At 39.7% G+C, this 27,470-nt stretch overlaps 1 protein-coding gene across 6 annotated transcripts in view; it reads right to left on the bottom strand.

Annotated features, from left to right (window-relative positions):
• LOC311584562 (monocarboxylate transporter 2-like) overlaps nucleotides 1-27,470 on the bottom strand; it is a 205,224-nt gene that overhangs the window by 78,180 nt on the left and 99,574 nt on the right. For 2 of the 6 annotated variants that reach the window (XM_084759008.1, XM_084759007.1), the window contains one exon: nucleotides 6,949-7,043. The exons of the other annotated variants lie outside the window; for them this stretch is intronic. The gene's annotated coding sequence lies outside the window, so the exon portion shown is untranslated. The remainder of the gene's footprint in view (nucleotides 1-6,948; nucleotides 7,044-27,470) is intronic. 6 annotated transcript variants of the gene reach the window in all.

Below are 27,470 nucleotides of genomic sequence, written 5' to 3' on the forward strand. Positions count from 1 at the left end.
TGTGAGTATATATTTGCTTTTCCCATTGGTAATATTTTTTTTCCCTGGGAAAAAGTCCTATAGCCTGCCCAGTCATTAAGTAGAGTTGACTGTGATTTTATGGTCTGATTCTAGAATACAATAGAACTCAAAATGAGCAGAGAACAGAGGGAAACAACCCTAGCTCATCTCCTGAGCTAATGATTCCTCAGAGTCACAACATAAAAGGCACCTTGCTCATAGCTTTGAAATCAAAGACAAGAAGAGAGAGCCAGTCAGTCAAATTTGCATGACTGAATAATCAATCCCTTTAAGGTTTCAACATTTCACAGGAAAATAAAACGGGGTAGGCAGAGATGTTACAGACAAAATAAGTATGCGTTCTACCATCTCTGAGCAGTTCTCTTTCATGGCAGCTAATAGAGCAGAGCCATAACAAGGTGACTTGGGTACAGGAGACATTTAGGACCCCTTCATCCTTGGCTATTGTCTGGTCAATAGTACATTCTAGTATATCCAGCTAATAGATGAGGAGATTCCGAGGAAAGTGCTTTTGATGCATCTTTCCATCTCAGAAGCCGTGAGCTGACAGAGCTCCCTGGCGCTGCCGCAGCATGACCAGCCTCCCAACCTTCTGTTACATGCGCCAACGCATCTCTCCTTTTTCTTTACGAGGTCAGTTTCCAACCACACAGGCTTGTCTACCTTCCCTTCATTTCATGGGTACCTTGTAACGTCTATAATTGTAGTAGCCTCCGGTTTTTACTCCATACCTCTAACTGTCTAATTACAGGCCACACGCACCTGTCTACCTGCCCCCCCCCATGGCAATGCCAGAAACTTTGTTACAAATTATAGTATGGTCCATTCACTGCTACAGACAGTGGCACCAGGATATATATTTTAATGTTATTTGGCTTTTCAATGGCATTTGTAAAACAAGGAGCCATTAGTCATAATGCTTTTTTAAAACTATACGTTCATTAATCCTTAACACAATATCCACAAGCACCGTTAAAGACAACTGATAGGCTACCTCAGACACATCACCTCACTGCAAATAAGTTGTTTCAATGTCTCAAAACTAGTTTAATAAGTGGATTACTTACTCCTAAGGCATTCTAAAATGTTTTGGTTTTTAAAAAAGCCCCTTGTTACTCTTATTTTAAAGAAAAGTACAGGATCATCACCTGATAATGTCAGGAAATAGCAAGAAGAAAAGTACTGTAGGGCCAGGGAGATGATTAATGAAAGTACTTTCCATAGAGCCCAGGCAACCTGAGCTTGTCTGTGGAACCAGAACCTATGCAAAGATGAGAGAACTTACTCCAGAAAGTTCTTATCTGGCTACTCTAGTCATAGTGGTTATACCAGTGCTATGCCATACACATATGTGTACTCACACACTCACACTCACACACTCACATACACAGGTGGACCCACACGCACACTCACATGCATGCATACACACACACACAAATAAATAATAATCACTGCACAAAACTTTTCTCAGTACAAGAAAAGTGGAATGTGTGTACATATGACAAAGCATCAATGTGCGCCTGAGCACTAATCAGACAATTTTGTTCTTTCAGTGACCGCTAATTACCGCGGAAGTCCCACAACCAGACAGACATGTGCAGAGAATAAAAGGCACCTTTGAATGGCCAGCCCTAAGTGAGCTAGCTCTATTACACCTCTCCTCTTTGAATGGCCAGCCCTAAGTGAGGTAGCCCTATCACACCTCTCCCCTCAAGGCTCAGGGATCTATGGAATGGAAAGATTGAGCAGGGTCCACACAAGGTCAAGCTGGATAAAAGCCGCAGCATGCTGGCAGGGAGTGGACACAAACCCCACCTCTAGGGGAGGGGCTGTTAACAATGGATAAGGGTTGGGTAGAGCGGTTTTCTTCAGTGGAGGGACTCTGGGTAAATCCATGCATGCTTGAGGGTAGTCAGGCAGCACAAATTGGACTCCATAGTAGGGAGTTTTTAAGGAGAGAAAGTGCACGCATTTGGGGGTAAGGAGGTGGGGGAAGGTCTGGGAGGATGTAGGGGAACAGAAAGTATAAGATCAAGTTACACTGTATGAAATCTTACATAAAAGTATGTTAAAGGGAGATTGTAATAAAAGGAACAGGAGTAATGTAAAGTCATACACAGTTAACAGGAGTTTCTTCATATCTGAAACTAGATAGCATACACATAACAATAGTGATAATGATATGATAATTATTATTATTATTAAGCAGCTTTTAAAATGAAGAATATCATACGTCATGTAGGAAGCCAGTTGACAGGAATTGCACCACACCTGAGGCTTGGCAAGGCTTCACTGTGTATCCTTCAGTCTGCTATGTCTCTCCACAGACTAGATTTCCTTGATTGCCATATTAGCAGCAAAGGACATGGGCCTTTTTGCTTTGATGAGCATGTCACCAGCCCCAGAGGCCTCAGTGGGTCTCTTTGCCCTAGGGTGCCTCTCCTGTTTCCCTGCACAGTCTATCGTAGATGCTTGCTTGCTGTCCTTCACTGCACTATAGGACTGGGCTTCTATGTGTTTGCTTTTTTTATAAGTACGAAGCTTATTTTTAGTGTGGACTTATAGTCTATTCCTTACCTTGAACAAATTACCTAGCCAGAGTATCAGGCTTACCACCCTAGAAGTGGTTTTACGTAGTTCCTTAAGCAAACACATATGATAAAACAACACTATAGTCCATTCCACATTTAGTAGAAGAATTTTCAAGAAAAAAAAATGCCAAAGCAAAACAACCCCCCTTCAAAATAAGCAAGGTTAGTGAGGACATTTCCCATTCTCCTTTTTAGGTACCTTGCTACACAGGAAATTGATTTTTTTTTTTTTTTTTTTTTTTTTTTTTTTTTTTTGTGTGAAGGCTCTATGAAACCTTTTTAGGGAAGGTTTAGGGAAGGAAAAGTTGAGCATGGAGATAAATTCAAAATAAAGTTTCCAGTTGATTATATATTCAAGCCATATTCTCCAGTCCAACATCAGGTATAAGACTTGAGTGGATGCAACAAAGAAGCTAGCTGAATCTGCTTCCCCCGTGCTTAATGAGTTAGTTTAGCCAGGATTTTGGGGCGGCTAGCATACAGAGCCAGTGTGGTAGGGCTAGGAGGGATTCCAGGGTAAGCAGGGCAGGTGCTCTTTCTGTTGCATGGACTCACCCTGTGATGTAATGTGGATGCATACAGAGCTACCCATCAAGAATTATTAAAACTCCAATAGAGGCATGGCCTTACTAAGAGTGGCCCATGTCTTTCAGCGCCTTGTAGGATTTAAGTGAGCACCATGCGCATTAACTCAGACTGCACGTGAGGTAGATGAGTCATAAACCCATATTCTACAGGGCTCTTCCGTATCACAAGGCTGTTACGCAATACTAGGTTCTGACTCTCTGGACAAGAGAGAAGTTTCACTTCCTTGTATCCACAAGCATCACCCTCTCTCACTAGAGTTTTTAGGGACAGGTTAGCAAATATAATGACACAGTCAGTCATGGCAGGAACTCTCAAACTGTTACTACGAACCAGATGAGAGGTAAAGAGGAATAAACATCATGGGTTTTTTTTTTTTCTAGGTTTAGAATACTGTCCACAGAATCCCCAAACAACCCGGGCCTTTGCCAAGACTACAGGTTACTCTCCACAAACAAACAGCAAGGTCCCCGTGGCTAATCACAACACCTGCCCAAGTCACTGAGCATGGAGAGGTAGAGCTGGCGCTCACATAGACCTTCACCCACGGGTTCTACTGTCTTCGTTATGGGAACGTGCCCTACAGGCTACCAAAAGAGAAATAATCATAAAACACCAACCCAGAGATGGACCCTTTGATGTACAATCCTTCCTGCCTGCAAAATATGCCAGGGCAATGGTGGCACAAAACCTGTGGGAGCAAGCACCAATGCCATCTGACTTATGGCCCACTCCATGAAATGAAACCCAGACCTGAAACTGCTTGGGTGATCAAGAATGTGACAAGCCAAGGACCTAGGATAAAACCAACTGTTACCATTCTAAATAGAAAAAAAAAAGCAATAAAAAGACTCCCTAATGATATTCTGATATACTCATAGATCATTCCCTTGAATAAAAAATAAATAAAAACAGTACTCATGGAATAGATGGGAACTAACGTAGAAATCTACAGCTGGATAATGTTCAGAGAGTGGGAGGCTTTGGAGCACTAAGTCCTAACTGGGATGTCTTCATCAAAGCCCCCCCACCAAGGCCCAGGGATTTATGTGGGAGAGGAAGTGGAAGTGGAAATAGCCAGAGATGACAGATGACTCTAAGGAAACAGTGTCTTCCAGAAACAAGAGAACTGAGTCACATAGAGCATTGCAGCACATACAAGGAATGCACAGGTTCAAGCTATACAGACTCCCAGAACTCAAAAGGAAAAGTGGACACAGGCTCCTTTATCTAACCAGGAAGCTGTGTGCAGCTGATGCTTGCTGACAAAGGAAGAAGTCAGTTGTGTCCAGTGGAGACTCACTGGCCATGTTAACTACACCTCAGGGCAGGCACCATGCTCAAGTAGTTGCACAAAACAAAATAAACTCAATGAACTCAATGTTGTTTCTTAGACTTGTCTCATTTTGCTTTGCTTGAGGTTTATTTTTTTAAAACTGGATTTTTGCTTGCTTAATTTGACCACCCACTTCTCTCTCTCTCTCTCTCTCTCTCTCTCTCTCTCTCTCTCTCTCTGTGTGTGTGTGTGTGTGTGTGTGTGTGTGTGTGTGTGTATGTGTGTTTCTTGTTTTGTTGTTGTTTTGAAGAGAAAGAAAACAACATAAACTTGGGTGGGTAGGCAGGTGGGAAGAATCCGGGAGAAACTGAAAGAGGAAGAAAGTGATTGAAATAATATTGTATGATAAAAATACAATAAAAATAAACCTTAAAGAAAGATACTGCCTGAAACATTTATCTATCAAATTGAGCCCAAAAGTAAAAGTAGCCCTGATGCCAACCCAAAGGATACACCCTGAGTCTTAAAGATGGAGGACATGGTGAGTGTGTACAGTGGGAGAGTGGTATGTTTCCAGTAGAGAGGAGAAAGCTGGCTGTGCTCACCTTGCCACCGGAGAATTTCTTGAAAGGAATTCCAGAAAGAGAACTAGAGATAAAGAGGTCCTGTCGAGGAATGGAATATACCTGGCACTTCCTGCTAACCCATTGCGGAAGCTTTTTTTTAAGGTCATATTTAAGGTGAAGCAGGGTCAGGAAAAAGCAAAGACTTGTGTAGATGATTGAAATTCATCTTTGAGGCCACCAAAGACATGTACACGCCCACATCAGCGGTGCTTTGGAGAAAGCCCAATAGCACTGTCACAGTGCTCTGTGACTCCTAGTTATATTCAGGTAAAGGAGATATGAATTAGCAAATGAGGGAAAAGTAGAATTGTAAGGCAGAAACGGAAGGTCTTGTGTGAATGGTACCATGAAAATGCCAGCTCCGTTTGAGAACGACACAGAAATCTCATTTAAGCCACAAGCACGGTGTCACTATCTATGCTTTACTCACACACCATGCAGGCTTGTGAATCTAATATTTAAGTATCTTATTTAAATAGGTGGCCAGCCTCCTGTTTCAGGCGTCTGTGTAAAGAATGTGTTTTGTTTCAATTTGTTTGTTTTCCTTCCAGAAAGCTGGGGGCATTAAAGGACAAGCACGCACAGGCTGCTCTGTAAGAGTAATGCACAATTAAAAGGTGTTTGGCACACACAGCACAGTGCCCCCTGGCCTGTGTGTGGGTAGCTGGAGGGAGTAAACAGATCTTGGCCGCACTGACTAATTCTGCAGCTTGGATCTAGGCCACTTCAGGGATCACTGAGGTTGAGGCCTCTACCTGGACAGCCTGGGAAAGACAACCCTTCCCCATTAACAGTAGGACACATGTAACGCATGTTAGCTGGCTAAATTAAAAGGTATACCTTGCAACACAAATCCTGTGACCAAGTTCTAACAGGCTGATCAAAAGTTGCTATTTACCTGAAGAGCCACCGGCATGGCAGAATGCAGGAGAATCACATCTACCCACCCGTCTACCAAACACCTTTTACAGAACAGCGTGGAAAACGACGGTCCTGGGAGGTCTGCCCTTGCTTCCAAAACATTTCTGATCTAGGCTTCATCTTACAGGACATTACATGCTTTTGCTGGTGCCACGAGAAAGGCATGCTTGGATGCTGATGTCAGCACAGGCATGGAGACTCTCTCTGCAAGGAGGCTAAGATACAAAAGTGACTTCCATGACAGGAAGCGTGACAGAGTCTGCTAGTTGTGCTTAATTGATGCTTAACTAATTAATTTTTGTAACAATGTGAAGAAGGAAGAGAGCGGCTTACAACCATGGCATTTTTAAAAAATTAGGCCATTTCACATTGTGCTGTCAACAGGATTCAGATTCATTAAAATGTCTCTACCCCTAAAACAGCCATTCCTACGTTTTGGACACTATTATGTCTAATCTTTTATAAAAAGGGAATAAGTTTATGGAATATATTAGCTAAGGGATAATTACAATCATGAAAACAGTTAAGTGGATTTGGCTCCTAAGATCTGTCACATTTGCTCCAAGCACTTCAAATAAACTGTTTAACGGACAATATGAAGAATCTTTGTAATGTTCTCATCTTATATATGAAAACATTGCATCTGAACAGATTTTAATCAGGAAGCATCAGAGCTAAGAGTTGAGAACAGACACCAGAGGCTACCGCCTGAGTTCCTAGCAATGAAGACGGGGGAACATATTAGGGAAGTAAGTATCCAACAGGAATCACGTGACCCAGCACAGACCTGCTCAACACTCTAGCCTGCTTATGGGACAGAACCAAAGATGCCAGATTTATTCACGCTGATGTGTCCCCGACTCAACACATGTCATGAGCTGGGGAAGACAGACAGACGGAAACAGCACAGCACATCAGGGGAACTCACAAGGTGGCTCTATTGATGCACAGCTCTGAGCTCACAGTGTCCGCGTTTCCTCGCCTAAGTCTCCGCAGAAACGCACCTCACACCAAGCTTGATCCCTACAGGTATCAAAAAAGAGAGTGACCATGTAAATATTACAATATATGTTAACAATAAAGAGTCGCATGCCACGTCTGAGTGAGACCGTGCAGCTTCCCCTGGCCTTGGATCCAACTGTTACTGGCTTTCTCTAAAACTCTGCAATTTGATTTAGTCTTCATTAGGCGTGGAAGGACGGGTCAGCTTGAACTCTCATTGTCAGCACTGGCCCTGTAGCCTACAATGCCTACACTTAGCTTTTCTGTCTAAACTCAAATTTACAAAAACAAAAAACAAAAACAAAACCATAAATTATTTTCATTCTAGCATCTTTGAAATTGTAAAATAATGATGTTTTAAAAAGTGATGTTTCCCTGAACTCTTAGTATAATGTATATAAGAAAGTGCACAAGTGTTGGCAATGTAAAAATCTTGAAATGTCTACAGGAATACAAGAAACCCCTATTGATACTAATTAAAAAGCCCAAAGTTTCATTTCAATAATACATGGACTGTAGAACAATGTTCCAGAAACACCACAGAAATATAATTAGAATTTGGCCATCCATGTTTCCTGATTTTGTAACGAAATTTTAACTAAAGAAATGTAAAAAGATACAATAGTATCTATGCCTAAATCATGACTATTAACTAATAAATTAGCATTCTGAAAATACCTAGTACAGCAACATGCAATGAAATTCTAATAAAATAATAGTTATCACTATTAACAGTTGTTAAACAGAGAAAAATTCTGTTTAATATAAATGAATAAATACAAGATACCGGCTGATTCTTTATTTGAAAAATAAGACTTAAATTGATAAAACATGGTGTTTTACTGATTAGTAAACTAACACAATTATCTTTAAGGAGTGACTGAGAAGAATCAGATATGGTGCAGTGTAATGTTACTGAAATCATTTCTTATCAGCAAAGAGAAAGAGAGGATGGAAGCAGCATCAACTTGCTAAGTTTCCCTGACCTGGGCAGAGAGTACTAATTGACCTTATGGATTAATACAGAAAGGAATTCAGACAGACAATCTGTTAGTGTAAGTTTTAAAAGTATAATATCCAGATTATTTACACACAATTGTCTTAATGTGGTAAAAAGTTATTAAAACATGTCAATTATACATGTAAAATCCTCCTTGTGACAATAATTAAACACATTTTAATTTTAAAATGAATATTAAAATATAGTTTACCAAGTCACTCATATTATCATGTTATAGTGAGTAAAATTTACATATTTAACTAAAACATATTTAAGGCCATAACATCTTAGTGTACTTAAACTTCCTATATTCAGTGACAGCTATTGAAAAATATACTTTTGAATTTATTTCATTTATAGGTATGATGGTTTATTGGTATTAACTGTCATAATTCATCTTTGTCTGCATACTTATGTTTCTTGCTCCATGATCTTAAAATAACTATCTCCCATATTTTCATTCTTAAGTGAGATAAAATACTACTAATATTTAGAGAAAACAGTAATACTGAGAAAGAGATAAGGAAGTTTTCTTTTTATTTCTCCTTTAAAGTCATCTATAGACTTATTTTAAAAGTGAAAAATAAAGAATATCCTGAATTTAATCAGTAATTTAAGATTCTTATTTAATTTATATTATTTTTCATATAGAAGTAGGCCAATAAAAGTTTATTTGCATTAAGATGTATCATGATTTTAATGTTTTAAAGAAACAGAAATAGACATGCGCTTATGAGCTGACATATCAAAATGTTGAGGCTCATTTGTCATTTATCCATGTCTAATAAATACATTTTTAAAAAGAGATAGTTAAGAAATATTTTTTGGTTTGGTGTGATCGTACAAGTAACTTTCACCTGGTATAAATGTTAATATCTGATTTCCAAAATCCTGTATCTAAAGGACAGAGAGTTTACCAAGACTTTCATGTATTTAAAAAACAATTTGTTTTAGAATTCCAACCAATAATTAAAGCATAGCCTGTGTTTAAAAAGAGTCCATAAAGTAAGAGAATTTTCTTGATCTATAGTTACTCAGAAATCAGCACAAAAAGAAAAAGAAAAACATTAAGAGAAAGAAAGTTCAAGCGTGAATGTCTGAGTCTGTGGAAAGCTAAGTTAATGTATAGCCTCTTATCACACAAAGAGTTTTCTCTCCTTTTTTCTTTTTTCTTTTTCTTTTTCCCCTTTGGACAGAGTCTAACTTTGTAGTTGTGACTGGCCTAGAACTTATGTACTCTGAGATTGTCTCTAACTGACGGCAATCCTCCTGCCTCAACTTCCCAAGCACTGGGATTATAGATATGTACTACCAGGCTCAACAATGTTTTTCATTCCATAATTTTAGAAAGCATGATGAGGTGGTTTAAATGGCCTTCTATTTTAGAGAGCTGGTATTTCCATTCTGCTATTTTAATATGCTTTAGCATTTTTCATTATATCTATATCTACCCTTCCTTATGCCTTGATTTAGAAATTTCAATTATGATCCTTTCTAACTAATAAAGAAAACAAATTTTAACAAATTCACAAATGATGTATACTTGATACAGGCGTTCATTTAAAGAACAATGCTATTAAGTATCTACAATTACAGACCTGATAAAATATAAATCGTGATGCAATTAGGTACGTATATCATTCAAGTTTAAACATGGATTATTATTATCTGGGAAATGATTTAAAAAAACATAAAGAGATTTAGGTTTTAAATGCAATTGTACTGATGCACTTAACAAAGCCAACTCAGCTCAAAATAAAGGACTGTTTCAGAAACCGGAGTAAATGTAACAAGAATATTTAATGTTCTCGAGGTTTGTATTCAGAAATGAGAGACAGTCTATTCTGGAAGAAGAGAGCTCCTCCATGTAATGCAGCAGTGTTTTCTTTCTAATCATGGTCACGGTCCTGACTTCTCAGTCGTCACTAGGACTTAGCGAAAGTTTCCTTGAATAAAATCCTAATATCTGGATCACAACCCCAATCATTGTTAAAATAGTCATTGTCAATACTAAGGACAAAACAGAGTGCAGCTAGCCACTGCCTCCCTTTAAATCTCTTTCTTTCCACATAAGCCCCCAAAACATGTTTGTTTTGGCAGCAACTGGTGAACGGTACAAAAGGAGAAGTTAAGGTGGAGTGACTAATGTCACCGGCAATACTGATAGCCACATCAGCTGATCTGCAGCTGACTAGCCTGAGGTGGAAGAATGCAAGGTCAAAGAGTGGCATTCCTTCTGCAGCTAAGTGTGTGAGAAAGCCAGAAACATCCAGAAACAGCCTCAGGGTCTTGAGATTATCCAGTCACCAAAGGTGACCTTCCCAAGTCAGGAGGCAGATCAGAAAAGCCTTCGCATGCAACTACAGGGCCACCCATGCCTAGGGCTTCGAGTGAAGCCAGGTCCATGGGCAACTTCGAGAAATTCTATTGTATTCTTTAGTATTATAAGCTAACACTGCTGGAAACATATAAAACAGCCAAAATAACATTAAACAATTAAAAGGTAAAGAAACAGCTCCCATTACCTTAGAATAAAAATAAAAAGAGAAAACGTTAGTCCAAATTGATTTTTTTTAAAATACCAAAGCTTTAGCAAAAATATTCAGTGAATGAATATTATTCACATATCTTTGAACTAGGGATGTAAATTGCCTACTTTCCTATTTGTGTCGAAGAGGAAAAAAGTCTACTGGCATGGAAAAGAAATAGAATCTGTTTGCTGTTGTATTAAAAAAAAAAAAATAATTACTAAGACCCACAAAGGTAAAATGTATTGCAAACACCAATCTATATCAGTCAAAATTTCACCACACACAGGTGTGATACTACTGAGGAAGATGTGTAGACAGCGGTGAGGGGTTGGGGAGGGGTATGCAGGGGGCAAGTCCTCCAGCACGGAAGGTAGAAACCTACTTCCCGTCCACCTTCTGTTCTCTGAAATCAACCGCACACCCGGTGCTTGGCAAACTCTGTGTTTACGCGGGATTAGGATGGAGGGACGTGATGTAAGGCCCTGAGGAGCAGACCTCAAAGAACTCCAGCTGGAGAGTGCGGGACTGTGCCTGAGCCAAAGCCGCTCCATTCTGAAGCTCACTAGGAGTGCGCAGCTACCATGGGCCGCTCCCAGCCCATGCCTGAGTACCCAAACCATAAGAAAGCAGATTGTTCCTGAATCTCATCACTGATTTTGGACAAGAGCCCTTCCTAGTTGTTAAATTGTTTATATTCAGTTGTTGCCCTTGGGGAAAAAAAAAACTGAAGACAAAATTATGAATGTGCTTCAAAACTAAGGTTGCTGCAAAAAAAATATATCAGAAATTGAACTCATGGTTAAATTCAGTTTTAAGAAATTTTTAACTTTCTAGGATATGGAACTGAAGCAGAATTGTTAGAATTACAGAGAGATGGATTTTTTGTTGTTGTTGTTGTTGTTCAATATAACCTTCAAGAACTAATTAAAACTCAACTTCCATTGTATGTATGGACCAACACCGAGAACTGTGTCACTCTGACTTCACTCAAAAAAAAAAGTGTATTTTAAATCAGAGAACAGCAGTTTTTGCAACAGAAACAGGAGAATGCACCGACGTTAAAAAACTACAACTATGATGGCCCCAGTTCCCATGATGCCTCTCGGGTTATTGCTCTCAAACAGACTGCTTTCTGTCACTGCTAATTCTACTTGTCAGTTTATTATTCATCCAGCTGTGGATTTTCCCATTTGGGTCACTCTCTACTTTGTCACACAACTTGGGGTGCCTTTCCTATCCTTTTCTAACATGTAGACTTCCACTTAAAAATAATAAGAAACCAACCCTTTCTAACCAGGACACTGTATCATCACTAAACTATATTCTCTTTCAAAGACCGATTTAGAAATTCTTTTCCCCCCACATTCATGTCTAATTTAATACATGCAAAGTCTCAGTGTAATCCTTCTCTGTCCATTGTACTTTTATCTTTTCTCTTTCATGAAAAGAAATACATCTTCATTGAGGTTCATTTCAAAGCCACATCACCCTAAACACTAAGACTCATTTATCTTCTTTTAGATCACTTCTTCAAAACCCATTTTTCACCATCCCAAAATACTATCATAATTAATGATGGTAATCAATACTCACAGACTGCAATCAATAACTTCATCAAAAAAAATTCATGACCTCCACTCGTCTCTTATTTCTAAAGTAATTTTCTTACAACTTGAACTTCATGGCCACTGTGACTACCTCCTTTACTGAAGTCTTCAGCATTGATACTGTATTGCAAAACTTGAGATTCTTATCTTTTGTATAGTCTTTGATGTCTTTTCTATCAATTTTATTCTATAATCTCTTAGATATTGGCTAGATCCTTGACACATCTTTTAAATGAATGGTCATCTCCCAGCCTCTTGCCTACACTTCTCCACACATCCAGTTCTTCAACAGAAAGCTCAGCATAATTCTAATTTTGGTACAAGCAACTGAACACAGGGTCCTTTTGCTCTGTCGAAATAGGAATAGTGGGCAGGTAAGAACTGCCAGCAACCCCAGGCTTACAATGCCCAAGGTCTAAATGCAGGACTGGTAGACTCACAGGCTCACTGTTCTAATCTATGAGTTAGGAGCTCTTTGCTCAAAAATTTTAAAGCCCAATGGCTCCGGATACTCAGATTGGAGGCTTACAGACTGGGACTGAACCATGGGAAGGCCTCGCATGGGACCGCCATTGTAATTCTAGGATTCTAGAAGTGGTGAGGAGCTGTCACAGAGCAGGCAGTGGTTGCTTGTGTCGCAGCTCTCAGATAGACCTTGGGCGCTGAAAGACCCTTAGATATCTGATCTCTACATTGAGTGAGCACTGCTCCAGCTCTTGGACTTGAGATGCCTGAGAACCTTGGTCTTTATAAAATCTTGACAGTTTCCTGGAGCCCTCTGCACAAATAAGAGTGTGTAGTTTCTCATACCTGGGCATAGCTCTCTGACTTTTTACTGTCTCCATTCCATGTCATTTCTGCCCTGGTCACTCTTAAGGTCTTCAGCTGCCTTCTCGTCACCACTACCCCTGATGTTGCTTCTGCCTTTACCATGGCTACCATTCTAAAGCCATTCCCACCATCTTTGTTTCCAACTCACCCCACCCTACTAATCTTAAAAACCCAAATAGGAGATTAAAAAAAAAAAAAAAACAAACCAACCCACCAGTGACAAGACATATTTGCTTGTACTAAACATTCTATTAACACTGAAATAATCTCATCCTCCAACTCTTTTCATACTCTCCTATGAGTATGGCACTCCAGAAAGGCTTTTTAAAAGAGAATTAGGAGACTTACTTAGGGGATAAGAATTTCCAGGGAAGGCAATAAGAGGGAAGCCTCACACTGAAGGTCCATGTACTCCAGCTATGAGTGTGACCAAACACAGCATCCTGAACTGACTTAAAGCCTTATGATATCTTTTTTTTTTTTTTTGTAGATCAACTACAAAGTTCTCAATTGTGAACTTCTCAAATGATAATGTTGTTTCCAATGGAAGAGTTGAGCATGCCTGACAGACCCCATGGATCACAATGGTTTCAACTCTTGCTTTCCTTTCCTTTCCCAAACATTTGCACTTTATGAAGGCATATTAGCTGTTCCCTGGTGCCCCGGAACCTCAGTCTCCTGCTTTTGAGATCTGCTTATGATTACAAAAGGTACCTCCACCTGTTGGGAAATTGCCAGGCTCTCTTGTCTCTGTGAAGATTCTTAGAAGAGAAAGAAGGAGAGGAAAAGTCGAGCTACAATTTGTGTTCATCTAGGAGAGAGTAAGCATCACACAAACAGGACACTGATTCTCTTCTACAGTCCAAAAATTCCTTAAAGAGTAGTTATTTATGATATTATAAAACAAATCCAAAATGGCCATCCTACCAAAAGCAATCTACAGATTCAATGCAATCCCTATCAAAATACCTACACAATTTTTTAAAGACATTGAAAGTTCAATTCTGAACTTCATATGGAAAAACAAAAAAACCCAGAATAGCTAAAACAATCTTGTACAATAAAAGGTGCTCTGGAGGAGTCTCCATACCAGATCTCAAACTGTACTATAAAGCAATATTAATTAAAACAGCATGGTACTTGCACAGCAACAGGCTGGTTGATCAGTGGAATCGAATCGAAGACCGAGATATGAATCCCCACACATATGGTCATTTGATTTTCGACAAAGAAGCCAAATCCATTCGATGGAAAAGGGATAGCATCTTCAACAAATGGTGCTGGTCTAACTGGATGTCTATGTGTAAAAAAATGCAACTGGACCCATATTTGTCACCTTGTACAAAACTCAAATCCAAGTGGATTAAAGACCTCAACATAAAACCAGAGACACTAAGTCACTTAGAAAAAAAAATGGGAAAGAGCCTGGAACATATTGGCACAGGAGACAACTTCCTGAACAGAACACCAACAGCCCAGGCATTAATGTCAACAATTAATAAATGGGACCTCATGAGGCTGAGAAGCTTCTGTAAGGCAAGAGACACTGTCAAGAGAACAAAGCGACAGCCTACAGACTGGGAAAAGATCTTCACCAACCCTACATCTGACAAAGGTCTAATATCCAAAATATATAAAGAACTCAAGAAATTAAACACCACCAAACCAAATAACCCAATTGAGAAATGGGGCATGGAACTAAACAGAGAATTCTCAACAGAGGAATATCAAATGGCTGAGAAACACTTAAAGAAATGCTCAACCTCCTTAGTCATCAGAGAAATGCAAATCAAAACAACTCTGAGATTCCATCTTACACCCATCAGAATGGCTAAGATCAAAAATTCAAGCAACACCACATGCTGGCGAGGATGTGGGGAGAGAGGAACACTCCTTCATTGCTGGTGGGAATGCAAACTAGTACAACCACTTTGGAAATCTATCTGGTGCTATCTCAGAAAAATGGGAATAGGGCTTCCTCAAGACCCAGCTATTCCACTCCTTGGAATATACCCAGAAGATGCTCCAGCACACAGCAAGGAAATTTGCTCAACCATGTTCATAGCAGCCTTATTCATAATAGCCAGAACATGGAAACAGCCTAAGTGTTCCTCAATAGAAGAATGGATAAAGAAACTGTGGTACATATACACTATGGAATACTATTCAGCTATTAAAAACAAGGAATTCCTGAAATTTGTGCATAAATGGATTGAGCTAGAAATGATCATAATGAGTGAGTTAACCCAGAAGCAGAAAGACTCAAATGGTATATACTCACTTATATCTGCATATTAGCCCAAAGGGGCATGTCCCACGAAAGCCTTCACTCACCAGGAAACTGAGACAGAGGGGAGGACATTCTAGTGGGACTCTAGATGAGAGAATCATGGGAGAATGGCAAAGTAGAAGGATCCAGAGGGTCCTAGAAGCCTACAAGTAGAACATTATGATAGGCAGATTTGGGCACAGGGGCCCCGCTCAAACTAAGGCACCAGCCAAGGACAATACAGGCAGTAAACCTTAAACCCCTACCCAGATCTAGACAATGGACAGAACATTCTCCACAGTAGAGTGGAGAGTGGGATATGACTTTCTCACGTACTCTGGTGCCTCACCTTTGACCATGTCCCCTGGAGGGGGAGACCTGGTGGCACTCAGAGGAAGGACAGCAGGTTACCAAGAAGAGACTTGATACCCTATGAACATATACAGGGGGAGGTAATCCCCCTCAGGAACAGTCATAGGGGAGGGGAATAAGGGGAAAATGGGAGGGAGGGAAGAATGGGAAGATATAAGGGATGGGATAACCATGGAGATGTAACAAGAATAAATTAATAAAGGAGAAGAAAAAACAACAACAACAAAAAAAACAAATCCAAAATAAGTTCTAAAACGAAAATTGAAGATTTTAACTTTGTAAGTGCAGTAAATCCAGGATTTAGGTGTTAACATCTGGTGAAAATTCAGTTTGCTTTGTTTTGCTTGCTCTGTGTGTGTGTGTGTGTGTGCGTGTGTGTGTGTGTGTGTGTGTGTGTGTGTGTGTGTGTGTGTAATTTTTGCTTACTTTGAGCACCCAGCATTATGTCTTATAAGAAATAAAATTTCCTGACTTAGTACAATTTCTATTTTATGTCAAGTGTCGTCAATATCTGAAGGCCAATATTCATATTTAGATAATGCCCCACCCATATTTCTAACACAATATCTCTTCCATGAGCTGGATTGGGAGGCACGTCACTCTCTAAAGGGCAGTAAGAAGGCATCACCATGGATATTCATGCTTCTTTGTGAGCTGATGTAGGCCATCTAGATAATCCCAAAGTCGCTTTCTCAGACTGGAAGGTAGCCGGAGCAATTTATTTAGTTTTCTAAGCCTGCTGAGACATCACACTTTTCTTCAGTGATAGCAAATGTCACCAAAATTCCCTCTGCACAGTGAAAAGGCTGCTGGGAGGCCGATGTCTTTGCATTTCTGCTCTTGATTACACTTGTGTGGTACCACTTCTCCAAAGCTATTTTAAGCATCCTCTTAGGTTACAGTAAGCTACACGGTAAATCTAATTACACCTACCCAGAGGGTAGAAAGCACCTGAGAAAGCACTCTCTAATCTACTCAAGAAAAGATGCTACTATTGGCTTTAAAGCACTTGCCAAAACTTTTATTACATAGTTATTTATATTTCTAATGCCATATCTTCCACTACACACACACAAAAACCACAAGGGCACATGGATCTGTTCCATACATAATACCTTCCACAGTGCCCAAATTTTCAATAAATGATGAACAAATGGAACAAGGAACACAGAGAGAACTAAGTTTACACACATGCAATTTTATACTCGTGCAGAAAACTAGCATGCACTCAAAGAGACTCTGAGTCATAGCACACTTAAGCACAGACTTCCAATTCAAGTGGAATAGATTTAATGCTAGGTTTGATACTTAAAGTTCTTTGAAAAGAAAATTAGTGGGCCGAACTTCCTAAACCTCCGTTTCCTCATCTGTGGGATGTGAGTAGTTACAATAAATAAAGGTAATGCTTACAGGAACATGGCAGCATGGAACATGCAGCAGGAAGCAGGATCTACAATCATTTTTTAACATTTATGTCACTTTTAAGTGAATTATATTAATCTAAATCATCCTTTAAAAACTTGACAATATAAATCTATCTTAAGCATATATGGGCAGTGATAACTCATCAATAATTCATAGTACTTAAATGGACCACTCAATTTCTTCATGCCTACTTTTCCAATTATTACCAGCATTCTTAACAAATTCCTTTCAATTAAATTCTAGCATGCTTTGCTGTGTGTATTATGTCCTCCTTATTATTCACAAGCATGCTGCAATCTGTCTCATCTGATCCACACACCAACAGTCCTAATTCACTGACATGTCAATTCTCTGAAGCACACTTCAAACTCCCCCCCCAGATCACTTCATATATACATTCCTGAACCCAGCAACTTTGCACTTTGTCGTGAAGTCACTCTTGACTGTGCTTTCTCTCCTGGACCACACCTGCCTTGAGGTTTTGCCTCCCGAATAAAGAATCAGACCTGATTTTAATCCTTAACATTTATTCAAATATCCACCCAATTGGTTATGTGCTAAGACTCAACCATATACCAGGTACTGTTTTAGGGGGACAGAGTCACAAACCTGGATGCAGTACAGTCCTGAAGTATCAAAAAGCTCGCAACTGGGCTGGGGGAACGCAAACAGAGAAGCAAATAATTGCAGAAAAATGCAGAAACTGAACCGAACATAAGTATCATGGCTTTCGTGTGAAGACTGTAAAAAGCTGTCTAGTCAGCCTGGATGAATGAAGGACATGGAAAGACCTTGAGAAAATAAAGTAGGGGAACCATCTTAAAGAGAGTAATTTAGAGCTGGAGAGGTAGCTCAGAGGTTAAGAGCACTGACTGCTCTTCCAGAGGTCCTGAGTTCAAGTCCTAGTAACCACATGGTGGCTCACCATCCATAATGGGATCTAATGTCCTCTTCTGGCATGCAGGTGTACATGCAGGCAGAGCACTCACTGCATTCATAATAATAAATAAATGTTTTTTAAAAACAACTTTGTTTAAAAAAAAAAAGAGAGAGGAATTAAAATCAAAACCACTTTGAAGTTCTTGCATCATTGATGGTAGGACTGCAAACTTATGTAGCCACTATGGAAATCAGTTTGCCAGTTCCTCAGAAAGAGGGGAATCCATCTACTTCAAGGTCCAGCTTTACCACTCTTGGGCGTATATCCAAATGATGCTTCATCCTAACACAAGGACACTTGCTTAACCATGTTCATTGCTGCTCTCTTCACAATAGCCAGGAATTGGAAACAACCCACATGTCCCTTAACAATAGAATGGATAAAGAAAATGGAGTACATCCCAGCACTCAGGGAGGTAAAGGCAGGTGAATATCTGTGAGTTAGAGGCCAACCTGATCTACAAAGTGAGTCCAGGACAGCAAAGGCTACAAAGAGAAACCCTGTCTTTAAAAATAGGGTGGGGAGAGAATGTAGCATATTTATACAATGGAATATTACTCAGCTGTTAAAAAAAATGCCATCATGGAATTTGCAGATATCATCCGGAGTGAAACCCAGAACCAGAAAGCTAAATATGTCATGCATTCACTTATTAAATCAATGGTTACCAAGCTACAAATCTGTAGACCCAGAGAGGTTAGGCATAAAGTAAGGGACTGGGGGGAACACATAGGACTCCATGGATGGGGAAAATAGATTCTATGGTAAAGTGAGGAAAAGAATGGTGTGAAGGACAGGTGGGGAGGGTGGGGGAGATGGGATTGAGGGAGGGAATAAAGAGAGAGTCAGCTAGAATTAGGGGGCATTTGAGGGGCAGTAGGAAAACTTAGTGCAGTGGAAACCTCCTAAAATATATGAACATGATCCTAGTGAAGTCTCCAAATAATGAGGGAGATGGAGTCCCAATTTGGTACTTCTTGTCACCAAACAAAGTTTCCAGCACTGGGATAGTCACATCCAATTGAGTTGTTGGCCAAAGGGGTGCCATGGAAATCCCAAACAATCCAGGCTGTTGCCAAGACAACAGGTTGCTCTCCACAAACTGTCAGTAGGGCCCCACTGCTGAAGACAACATCCACACAATATATGAAACAGGGAAAGGTAGAGCATGCACCTCCATAGGACCTTCATCCACATGATCTAGTGTCTTTACTATGGGAATGGACCCGGCAGGCTACCAAAAGAGAAGCATAAACACCATCACAGAGTCAAACCCTTTGATGTACAATCTGTCCTGCCTATAAAACATGCCTGGGCAATGGCGGCACCAAGCCTGTGGGAGGAACCACCCAGTCAAGTGACTTGACTTAAGGTACCCTCCAAGAGATGGAATCCACACCCAACACAGATTGGATGACCAAGAACTGGAGACTAGACAGCTCAGAGACTGGGTAAAAGCAACTACTATTGCACTAAAAAAAAAAATAAAAGAAACAGCAAAATGACCCCTAATGATAGGCTGCTGTACTCATAGATCAGTGACTAAGTCAAGCCTCATCGGAGAGGTTTCTTGTCTCTACCAAATCTTTCCCCTCAGAGCTCAGAGAACTTGTAGAAAAGGAAGAAGAAAAAGTATGAGAGCCAGAGAGGATGGAGGACACCAGGGGAAGGGGGGAAGTCCACTGAAATCAACTGAGCAAGCTCATACGAACTCATGGGGACTGAAGCATCAGCACAGGGCCTACATGGGTCTCCACCAGGACCCATGCATATATGCCACAGCTTTCAGTTTTGTACGTTTATGGGACTTTTAAATGTGTGAATGAGTGGCCTCTGATTTCTGTGTCTTCTCTTATGGCTCTTTTCCTTCTGTTGATTTGCCTTGTCCACCTGAGATGTGATGGTTTTTGTTTTATCTTATATTTGTTTTTAAAAAACTATTGAGACAAAAAATGAATGAAAAAAATGGATATGGGAAATAAAATACATTTCTAATTTCTTTTAAAAAAAGAGAGAATGAGGAGGAACCAATGAGGCCAAAAGACCAAGAGCTCATACTAGGCCTGAGAGTTAATATGAAACTCCCAAATAAGTAAATGTATATAGAATGTTAAGATGGTAACTTTACTTTGAAACTCTTTATTAGATAGTAGTTCTGCTCACAAAGTTTGTGTCTGGTAGAAAATGTGTAGAAAAGGTTTAATTAGGCTGTGCTTTATATATATATATATATATATATAATATATATAAAATTATATATATATATTATATATATGATTTTAAGCCATATTAGGATATTGCATACAATATAGTAAATGTCTGAGGTTTTTGGATGTGTATCATTATTGCTGTGTACATAGATATGCTCTGAGATCTCACAATGGGGGAGTCATACCATCACTACACATCCTTCCAACAAAGGCAAACTTCCATATTAATGACATCTAGAAAACAGTCCACCAACACTGTCATTAGCAAGTTTGACCAACACTGGGAAGTATGACCAACTATGCTTCTTCCTTAAGGTCTGGCCAGAGAAAAGCATCAGTGTATCTAATACTACTGACACAGTCTCCCAAAATCAGAAAACATCTACACAAAATAATTGTCTTGAATATAAAAGTAGGAATGTTACAAAGGCTGTATTTTATTTTTTAAAAAAAGACTAATTTGTTTTTATGCTGGCAAAACTGAAGAGTACACCTCAAAATTACTGCATGATTATATGTTTGGAATAACTAAAAGTATTCATTTACAAATACAACTTTACTATGTGCTACAAGGCAAGAGCTGTGTAATTTGGAGCATACTATCTCTACTAAAGAAAATGGCTTTCAGAAAGATTTTTGAATGCATAAATAAGAGTGTTAATTATGATTAATAATAACCTGGAAAATTTGGCAGCTACTAACATACACCTGCTCTGCCAATACAATAGACAAATTAAGTAGACTGCTGCATTAAAGATTTATTAGAAAGGAACGTAGGAATAAGAAAGAGAGAGGATTCCTTCAGCCAATATGAAAAGCCTCTGGGACAGAGATGAAGGAGGCAGCTACCTACACAGTTACTTTTCATGTGCTTCTCCTCCAAGTTCACACCAGTACCTACATTTGCTAATAGCCATCACGCCTCAAATGTCTAGGGAACTTGAAGCATAAAATATTACACAGGATGATTTCAAGTAATATGCTTGAGATTTTAGTTTGCTCAGGAAATTTTAGCTTAATATCAAAATATTTTTATTTTAATTTTTGTATGATGCCCTAGAAAAGAATCTTAGAGTGTCAGAATCTTTTTGAGGTTGCCTAGATGAAAGGTAGCTATTCTCAATTGTCGATACATGGCAGCACTTGGTTTTGATAGGGGCTGCCAAAAACTTTCATTATATCTGTCAATCAAATGGTAAAAGGGGGGAAAATCATCGAGAAAAATCCTAAACAATTGCAAACACTTGGCATGATAAATTGTTTCAGTAGTCAGTAGTGTCATGGGTCCTCTTGCTATTTGGGAATATAAAATCCAAGAGTACTTTGGGGGAAAAAAACACTCTTTTTTTTTCAGAACTCTAGTCATTTAGGTTTTTGTAACAAGCAAAATAATGACATGGTTTAGAAAAATGAAATTTGAATTTTCTTCCTCACAGTGTGCAAACAGTGCAAGATAATATAAGTTTACATTATGTACAACAAAATAGGGACATTTGAAAAAAAAAGTTAAAGAAACCACGTAAGTTGTAATCATGAAGTGTGTTCCTCCCTCAATCCAAACACTGAAAACAGAAAAAAGAAATCACTGGATCTTTATGGGCAGCTTCTTAAAGTTATGCCTCCATTTTTCCCCCTAGCAAAGACCTCTTAGTTCCTCTCAACTGTTTACATCAGGAACAAGGTAAGAAACAAACAGCAAAGATCACCCCAACTCTTGGGAAGGTTTTGAACCCAGATAGGGTATAAGACACTCGGACCTCACATCCACCTTGCACAATATACCTCTGAAATTGGCCATTTTGATCTTTGTCCTTTAATAGACAATGTCAGTGAAATGCTTGCCGAAGTTTCTGGGGCTTAGCTAGGGAACTGGTGAATGTGAGGAGGAGTCCTGAGAACTCTTGGTTTTCAAGGAAGTTTGAGAGAACTAGTAGAAAACCTGAAGATGCGCAGTTGTGGTATGTGAAGGTGTGGTGCTCTCATGGACTGAGATTTTAAACTGTAAAATGACTACTTAATGTTGACTGAGAATTGTAGAGTCCATTGAAGTGGGAAATCTACACACTCAGGGTCAGAAGGTTGGGAACAGCCATTTTGTTTTGCTCTAGTCCCTTTGACTATATGCTCCCTGTCACAAAGACCATTACAGATATAGATTGTGTTTTGCTTATCTGTTTTAATATAAGAACTTTAAACAAGGGAGGATTATGTCAGGAGTACAATAGTGCGCTGTTTTATAGCAAACAAAAAAAATATCATGGAACACACTGAAAATTAATTTCCTTAGAAAAGAACAAAGACACTGTGATGAATAGTCTTGGTTGTCAACTTGACTAGATATAGAATCGACTAAAAGACGAGCCTCTGGAACCCTTGAGGGTTTGTGGTGGCTACATTCACTGAAGCGAAAACAGCCACCCTGAATATAGGTGGCACTTCCAGTGGTGGCCGAGATAGTCAGAAGATGAAGGGGAAATGTCTGCTCTTTTGCCTGCTTGCCATTGTGCATCCCGCTGGAGCATGCATCTGTGATGCTTTCAAGTTCATCTTTGCTGCCTGTGTTATTGTTCACCGATGTCAACTTCAGTCTTCCCATGTGTACTGAAGACAAGTGCTTTTCCAGGAGTCCTGCAGTCCTTCAGCATCAGACTGTGACTGCCAAAGTACCCAACCTCAGGGATGAGCAGTTAGTGTGCTACCCATGTACTACTATTTTACGAGACAATCTAATACAATCGTCCTGTAGGGTCCTAGAGGTTCTAGAGGACCTAGATAATTCAGAGAGTAACAGTGTCAATAGTATTACGAAAGAGGAAACCTCAACCCCTTATTGACATTGTGAAATGACTGAGAATCATTAAGGAACACAGCAACATTTTTAGAATGATTACTCAGGACAAAGAAAAGTCAGAAAAAGAGGTTACAAAGTTTTGCCACATGTATCCTCTTGAGTGGCCACTTCACAGTGATGGAAACTGGATAGGAACTGGACAGGAAAGCAACTGACTGCATAAGTATTTGATGCTAAAATTAAGATGAACTAGTGTAATTCCCATCGGGTCCAACAACCAAGATATGGAACATCTCAGATAAAAACAGAAAAGACATGTAATAACCAATGAAGACCTAAGAAAACACCATGCTGTCCTTATAATTTGATATTCACATAAGTAATGAGAGCTGTACAGTATACACTGTAATGTTTTCTATGAGTTAACTATTGATCAACACAAATAATATGGGTCCTATTGGTCTTTTATAGAACCTTAAAAAATATCCAGAATATAAACATGAATATTTTAACTATGTCTACTAGGTTGCAGATAACCATGCATAGAATATTTTAAGAGAGTCTGACATACATTCTTGGGTCAACCACTGATAAACTGTGTGAATCTGAAAACTTTAATTAACCACTAAAAGTCAGTTTCTTCTTCTCAAATATGAATACTTCACAGGCTTTTTAAGGATTCTGATGTGTTATTTGTAGGAAGTTGAGCACTTGCATGCCATGAGTAATATCTGAGTGGGCATGGTTAATTTCTTAGACATAAAATAATTCTAGACACATCTTAATTTCAAAATTGTGGTTACATAGCTCACGAGACGATGTAGGTCAAGCTGTGCTTCTTTTAAATTCCTTTAATACTTATTAATATAAGAAGATAAAAATCTTAGGAGAATAAAATTTATTTAGAATATGCCACACAACTCTATCAAAAGTTATTTAATGAAATTAGTCACACACATGTCTAAGTGTACACGTAAGATGAGTGTTGCTGAAGTATACTGCATTGATATGTTAAGTCATATGTAAAGACCTAAAACAGGCACATTTGGATGTGAAAGCGTTTCTGAGTGCAAGATACAGCTCGTCCTTTTTCTTGAGAGGGATACTATGATAGCCTCCTGGAAAATACCCCAGCATAAATATGTGACTTTAATAAGAAATACAAAAGATTATGTCAAGGAAATACTTTCTTCTGATGGATGGATGAAGTCAGAAGCATTCTCTCTTCCTCCTATAAACACACACTAACTAGTCTTTGCCCAGAAGAATTCATCCAAAAGGAAAATTACATAAATTAGTACACGTCTCCTACAGACCCTTCACACAATTAACCACTATATGCTTGATACCTGGATGTTTTCAAACACTAAAACAAGTTTCCAACTGCTTGAAATTTCATAATTTTTTCTATATTGTTCAGTTAAAAAATGGTGTACACATAATTAATTATTAAAGTCCATTTTTAACATTCTCTAGAGGCCAAAGGGACGCCATTCTGGGTTAGCGGATTCTCCAGTGTGTAATGGGTTCTAGCTAAGCTCACTTGCTACAAAGCTAAGGAATTTGTTTCAGCTAGATTTCCAATGGAAAGAGAATTGAGGGAATAAGTCAGAAAGGCGGTGTTAATAAGGGGCAGGAATTCAAGCTCTGGTCGTACATCCTGTACCTGTGTATAGCAGAGGACTTTCCAATTAGGGCCAACAAGTAGAAAGCTGGTAAGTTCCAGCTGAGATTTATAGGGAGAGGTCAGCAGCCCGTAATGAGAATTGGGAGCACATACATCCAGCCACAACACCGTTAGTATAAGCATAGTTCTAATAGCAAGAGCTAATGGCGCCACAGCAGTAATAAATAATGGACGCAGAATATTCTAGCCTCAGGCCTCAGGAAGAGAACAAAGTTTCCACTAATGCTAGCTGAAGGGGCTCTAAAGGAGCTGTTTCATTCTAAGTGTATCGGCTGTGTGGGATGCAGAAATCCCAAGAGGCAAGAAACCACTTTTTTTTTTTTTAGAAACCACCTTTCATTGCAGCCGCTTCCTTCCCTCAATCTAATTTACACCTCTGCCCGTTTCTGAAGAAGGGGAAGGGGAGAAAGGAACAAAGGAGAGAGGGAAGGATGCAAAAAAAAAAAAAGGATGGAAGGAAGAGAAGACGGAAGAGATATCAGTGCCCACTTCCTCCCCACTTGCTGTATGTCATCAACATGTTTTAAAAAGCAATCAACTCTTGACAAAGAGTCCCTCTTTGGACTTTCATAACATTCATGAGTCTTCTCCTGGGTCTTTCTATGACCTTATTCAGAAAATCTGGTTTTACAAAATGGCTTGCTAAGATAGGTTATGAGGAGGCCTGCCTGTGAATCACAAATATAATAAGGGTCCTCACCTTCCACCTCAGGCCCAGGAGCTCTGCCTTGTCACCCTGGCCTTCCTCCATTAATAATTCCTTTAGGATTTTTTGGCTCACTTCTTCCTCCAACCAATTCCCACTTGCCTGTACTATCTTTAAAGACCAAGTCCATGGCTCTACACTGGTGCCGGTGCCACTGCAGTGTCCCTCGCCTCCTACAAAAGCACTGCATAAAATCTCCTGTATCCTGCTACCACGATAGTTTTGAATAGTTTATCTTCATTCAGATAAACAGCACACATGCTGGAATGCCATGGCATGCACTGCACATCTGTAAGTCAAACTGTAGATTGTCCATGTGTAAACAGTGTCAGCAGTTGGAGGTGTCCTGCCTGCCCTTCACGGCTCTCTACAAGCCGCTCTGAAGCATTATCTAACAGCACAGTCCTGGGACTGGCATAAAAGCAGGGACTCACATGGCCCTAAACATGTTGACTGCGGGCAAGTTAAGGAACCTGCTAAGTGTGGTTTCCATGTTTATGAACTAGGGTTAATGCCATTAACTGCCATGGAAGGTTACTGAACATGAAGTTCAAATAAAGTACACAGCCTGGCGGGAGTATGTGCATCATCAAGCTGAGCAGTTTAATTGGTTGTAATCAGCTTGTGCCAATTCTGTAGTAAGAGATGGACATAAAAGTGCAGAGACACGTGCTGTTGACACATCACTGAATGTGAGACACATGGGATGTCAGTGGTGGAAGTAGCCAGTGAAGTGGCAACGCCACTTTTCTTTCATCTGAGGACATATGTGATGCAGCTTTGGGATTCTGCACTAACGGAAGTGTTAAGCCCATGAGTGTCTTGTAGCTGCAATGTAAACACAGCCCTGCTAGTTTACAGCTTCTCTCAGATCCAAGGGGCACAAAACACAAAGGAGAGCACACTTGTAGAAAGTTGATATAGGCAGACTCATTTTGTACAATAAAAGCACAACTACATTGGAGATTGCCATATTCTGATCAGAGTTGGGGAAAAGTATTTCAAAATTCTGTCATCTCCACCCTGAGGTGTACATCATAATTGTTCTTTGACTTTAGAGTAATGAAAGCTGGTAATTAGGGTGTCCTGTCAATGGCAGCATGCATTCCTTGTCGTGAGGTGACACAGACAAGAACCATCTCTTCTGAATGGTGATGTCCAGCTATCTCCTCCCCTCCCCGCCTCCCTCCCCCCCCCCCGGGCCCACAAGAGTTCTCCAACCAGCTCTCTGTCCAAATTGCTTGTTTCGATTGCCTTAGTCACTCAGAAACATATAGTTAGTGCTTGCTCTGAATAGGAAATAAAAAGGGCTCACTACTGAGTGTTCCCCCTGGTGTTTTGTAAATAAAGGAGAAATGTGCTGTTTCCCCAGGGAGATTATACTGGATTTTAACTGGGAACAAACTAACCTGCAGCAGGTATTTAAAAACCTCAAAAACATGAATGCCTTTCATAACTGGCAAGGTGATAATGATTTAGTGCTGGACTAGGTGTCTAGACTCAGAGCATCAGGATGCATAGGTTCCCAGCACCCAGAAGGCACAGGATCAATGGGCATGGCATTTCAGCGAAGGGTTTGCTACATGCTGTGTCCTAAGAAACCCACAGGCTACCATAACCCTAAGCTTGCACTGAACACAGGCTGCAGATGGTGCTAATAAGTATCACCACCAAAGACATCATCCAAAGTACTTATAGCAATGGACTCCAGAAAGTTACTAATATTCCAAATAGGAATTTAGGACAATATGGCGAAACCAGTCTTTGTTGAGCTCAGTCCCAGCTTTCTTCTCCTAACAAATGTTTCCATCTTTTTCAAGTTTGAGAATCTGCTGCTCTGAAACATTGCTTTGTCAGGTACCTGACTTTTCTAGAACAAATGCGAAGAATCTATTTTCCTCTCCAAGGTCTAGTGTAGCACTAGAGGGCCTCGTGTCTTTGCCGAAGCTACGAGCCCAAATCGAAGGAAACGAATCAATTTGCTAATAATATGAAGAAATGGCCTTCTGGTGCGTCCATCTCTTCAGGAAGTCAAATGAAGTCAACCTCACATGACAGTCCCTTTAAGAGCTACCTCAC

The sequence above is a fragment of the Acomys minous genome (assembly GCF_964271855.1).
Source record: "Acomys minous genome assembly, chromosome: 15".
Taxonomy (NCBI): Eukaryota; Metazoa; Chordata; class Mammalia; order Rodentia; family Muridae; genus Acomys; species Acomys minous.